Raw genomic sequence first — 4,943 nt, 5'->3', positions numbered from 1 at the left:
ATTTGTTGTTAAATTTCTGGTTTTTTATTTTTGATTTTGGTTGAAGTTTGGTTTGGGTTATGTGTATATTTTTGTGTAACTGTTGGTTGATTGTATGGGTTTTAATTTTGGTTTTGGTTAAAGTTTAGTTCATTTTGTGGCTTTTTATTTTTGATTTTGGTTAAAGTTTGCTTTATTTTGGAAGAATTGTAGGTGGCAGTAGTGCTAACAAAAATTTTCTCTAAGGTTTACATTAGAAATCGTTAATCTGCCTCTGTACAAAGCAAGGTAAGTCTCTCTAGCTCTCATTTCTATTTTGTAGTAATATTTGTATATATATTTGTTGTTAAATTTCTGGTTTTTTATTTTTGATTTTGGTTGAAGTTTGGTTTGGATTATGTGTATATTTTTGTGTAACTATTGGTTGATTGTGTGGGTTTTAGTTTTGGTTTTGGTTAAAGTTTAGTTCATTTTGTGGCTTTTTATTTTTTATTTTGGTTAAAGTTTGCTCTATTTTGGAGGAACTGTAGATGGCAGTAGTGCTAACAAAAATTTTCTCTAAGGTTTACATCAAAAATCGTTAATTTGCCTCTGTACATTTTTTTTTTTTTTTTTAATTTCGATTCTCTGATATAAGGAAATTGGTATAACTTAAAATATTTCATCTATCTGATTATTACACTTAAAATCATTACCCTGTTGCTTGAAATCGTGTAGTTGGTAGTCATTTTCCCTTGCAAATATTGTCTTGATGGTGGCTTTGGTTTCTTGGCCCTACCTTGCAGATCTATTTAAGCCTTGTTTAGGGGCATTATGAGGCAATATGACAGCTGCAAATGCACTGGTGGAAACATATTATCTCTATTTAACTTATTATCCTCATTGTTTGTTAACCATCCTTTGTGTGATTATTGTTATTAATCCTCGAAAAACATATTTAATCTGGACTGGTTGATACTATGTTATAAGACTGCTATGTTAATCATTAGGAGATAGATTGTTGCATAATTTTCTGCAAATAATTTTAATTTTGAGATTGCTTTATACTGAAACACAAGGCAGGCTTTTATTTCTTACTTGGCAACTGTAGTTTATATTTGCTATGTTGTATTGTAAGCTATTTCTGTGGCTGAAAGAGTTGCTGATGAGTGTTGTGAACCTTCACCAGGTTAGGATGGTTCTTTGGTTGGTTATCAAGTTCGTCTTGATAGTGCAAGGTGTTTATATGCCTGCTCCACTAATTGTTTTTTAATGGTGCTTATAATATCAGAGGCATCATCTTATATTGCTTTGACTGCATTTTGTTGTTATTTTCTCAGTATTCTACAGTTTGACACAATCTATTTCACTTATCTTAAATCTTTTTCAAAGACATACAGTTTTGGAGTTCAGTTGTGATTTCAAATCCTGCCTTATGTGTCTTTCTTTTTGGGTTTTTCTTTTGTTAGTAATCTGATGTTGACGTGTTTGGCTGAGATGTTCTTTATAGTATATAGAATCAAGTGTTTGATGTTTTGTTTGGTGTGGGTATATAAACTAGCAGAGAGAGTTACTAATCACCATCAGTATACTTAGGACTAAACTGAAGTAGTAATCATGTTAGCAGTGCCAATTAAAATGTACCTTTCAGGTTATATATATATATATATATATATATATATATATGTCAACTGTATCACTTATATTTGCTTTAATTTTGTGATCTCAGGAGTGAAAAAACAAAGCTTCTTTTTTGTACCATGGGCATTCTTCTTAGAAAATTTGCCGTATGCCCTTCTGTCTGATTGGGTGATATTACTGAATCTATTGTAATCTCTTTGGTACTCATGCTGATTTTTGATTTCATATCAGATCTAAATTTTGATTGTCAAGTTGTTACCTATCCAAAAAAAATAAAATTATTGTTATGTTGTGGTGGTGGTTGTTTTGGTTCTAGTACTATAATTTTTCATGTCTATAAATTGTGTAGATCCTTGAAATGCTTTACTTCACGAACTCTTACCGATCTATTAATGGCAACCTAGCTATTTTAAATTCTCATTCTTTTTTCTGACGTATTTCTCTCTCTCTCTTCCCCCCCCCCCCCCCCAATTTTAGTGGATAAATCACAAGTCACTAATCTTTCTCTTTGTCATTCGCTTTTCTTGCTGCAGCCTTAAAAATCTAGTATGCTTAAGGGGTATTAAATATCATTCAAAGTGGAGTGAACATAACATTTATTTAAGATACTTCTTTGATTAAGATAAAAAGAAAAGCATATACTTGAAATGCCACTCCACCTTTTTTTTTTAATGATTAAATGTCATTTAGAATATACTATTTTCTTTCATTTTAATTAAAGGATTATCCTAAATTAATTAATTGGTATAAGACTTAGTTTAGTTAAGTTGGTTGTGTTTCATACATTACCTTTAATGATACATAATAATTATTTCACCAAATTGTTTCAGATTAATGAATTTCTTGTGATTACAGCCATTATTAGTATAGTTTAAAAAGCAGGCTTTAGAAGTGACTGCAGTCACTTCTAAAGACTATAGAAAAGTGGTCTATCATATTGAGAAATAAATAGGCAACAAATATCAATAAATCTTAGAGCAAATTACATTTTAAACCCTATACTTCAGAGGTGGTTCAAATTAAGGGGTGAAATTTTTTAGCATGTGTGTTTGTGTGTTGTGGCCTTATCTTGTCTTTTGGATTCATAATGAGCTGTTGAGGGTTCAGGCTAAAGCTTCCCTTTCCCACAATGATTTAAATTTTGTTTTTATGTTTTTTAATTTGTTAAAATTGATATGCTATTCTCTTAAGATATAGATAAAGATTTAGAAAGAGAACTTGTAACCTACTGGTTGTTGAATAGAATAAATCATGACAGTATGAGTATCAGATTACTAGCTAGTTCTTATTGACAATTTATTTTTACCTCTAATACGTACATATATTTGATTAACTCTGCAGACTAACATTACAGCCATAGATAAAACAGTAACGGTTGTGTTGGATATTGAGAGACTTGCACAATCCTCAGATAGAGGTTCGGGGAGCCCAAAAGTGACTGTGAGTAGCAAATCCCCTACATTGAAATCTTCACTACTCAACTTGCATGAACTATAATTCAACAACTACTCTCTCACCTCTATTGTTTTAATCACATACCTTGTGCTTTAAGATTGGTTAAATTATTTAACCAAAAAAAAGAAGATTGGTTTAATTACAAACCTTTTTTTTTTTTTAATCCATATGCTATTAACAATAATTAATAGAGGTGTGTCACATAAATGCCATGTGACTTATAAAAGTTATACACCAATAATGGCTAGCATAATACGTCTTGAATAAAGTTTAGCACTCTTGTACTATCATCATTGTGTTATTTTAGTTTAATTTTTTTTTTATAATGACAATACTTGATCCATTATATTTTCCAATTAGGAATTGCTGAAGCTTATAGTTTAAATTATTTAGAATTTATGAATGAACGCTTATACTATATGTGTTCAAAATTTCAAATTACTATATGTGTTCAAAATTTTAAATTAACTATCTCTTGAAGAATATTATTGGACTTCTTCTATTTCTATGATATTATTGGAATTATATTCACTTAAGTATTTAAAATCATTTGAACTAAACAAAACATTAAACTGTTTACTACTAAACCTAGGACTCTTTAGTCTTTGCTTATAAGTTAGACACAGAAGTCTCATATAATGGTTTTTGTGTTATGAAATTGTATGATAAATTTCCCTTCTTCCATCACAAAATTTTGGAAAGCTTGAACTACAATTTAATTAAGGTGAAAATACATAAGTGAGTTTATGTTTATCCACATTTGTTTTTAGGATTCCCTATGAGTTTGGATTATTGGAATGACATGTGTTCATCTTAGCATCAATTATTTGATAATTATGAATTTGTGTGTTTGAAGTTCTATTAATTGTGTGTGACATATAGAAACTTTACCCTAGGTTGGGTAGGTTTTTTAATAAATTACAATTTATTTCTCTCTGTTTCTTAAAATTAGTGATTTGCTTTTATTTCTCTATTGAAATTATAGAGATTATTGGTGTTTGCTTTGTTTTGCACGTTCTGTTTCATGCCCAAAACCATGTTGTGCCTTATGGAATGTTGTAAAGGGGTGGGTTGGAAAAGGAAAGGGTAGCTTTGTTGCACAATTGTCCCATTGTGTTTGATGTGGTGCATTTGGAATGAGGGAAGTACACATGAAGTGATTTGAAGAGATGTTTAAAAATTTTAGGGGATATTGGATACTATATGTTTAAATATGCTACCATTATTTAGGTTTGAATGCATGTAGTGGAAGCATGAGAACTAAGTTTATATTGAAAGTAAGCTCATTAATACATAAAATGATCTTGTGCATTGTGCAGGTTAAAAGCTAGTTGGATTAATTTACGTCATTTAAGTTATCATAATAGTGAGCAATGGTCATTTCTCTTTTGCAGGAGTGGCAGCTTGTTTGAAGTTTACATTCTTCTTTCCGTGGGCAAACACTGGGATTGCTAAAGGGTCAGTAAGATCTACTTCTTAATTCCCTTAAATTGTAAAATAATGTGGTGGGTTGTTGTTTAGGAGCAAGCAGGTGGCTTGCATGGAGAGAAAAGGTGGAATATATTGGGAGTGTTGTTTGTTTTGTGAATGTTAACATATTGTTGTTCAATTTGTTGTCAATTTCTTGTATTTTGTCTAAGTAAATACATATAGTATGCTGTGGTGGGTGGTTGTTGGAGAGAAAAGGTGGAGTATTTTCTATTAGGAGTATTGTTTGTTTTGTGACTTATATTTTTGAAACTCAATGTGCAATGGTGAAATTGTAGTGTAGGTGCGCCTCATAACATCCTAGACACTTGGGATGTTTTATTTTGTGTATATATAACATTCTAGATATTTGGGATGTAATTATAGATATGGTGTAATTAAATATATTTAGTTTCTTGGTT

At 30.5% G+C, this 4,943-nt stretch overlaps 1 long non-coding RNA gene across 1 annotated transcript; it reads left to right on the top strand.

Annotated features, from left to right (window-relative positions):
- Positions 1 to 782: 782 nt before the first annotated feature.
- Positions 783 to 4,715, top strand: LOC126713010 (uncharacterized). The gene is made up of 3 exons (XR_007651247.1): positions 783 to 1,147; positions 2,941 to 3,039; positions 4,449 to 4,715. It is a non-coding gene; the product is annotated as an uncharacterized LOC126713010 (long non-coding RNA).
- Positions 4,716 to 4,943: the final 228 nt, after the last annotated feature.

Source organism: Quercus robur, chromosome 2 (assembly GCF_932294415.1).
Source record: "Quercus robur chromosome 2, dhQueRobu3.1, whole genome shotgun sequence".
In the NCBI taxonomy this organism is placed as follows: domain Eukaryota; kingdom Viridiplantae; phylum Streptophyta; class Magnoliopsida; order Fagales; family Fagaceae; genus Quercus; species Quercus robur.
This window is presented reverse-complemented; position numbering and strand designations above follow the sequence as displayed.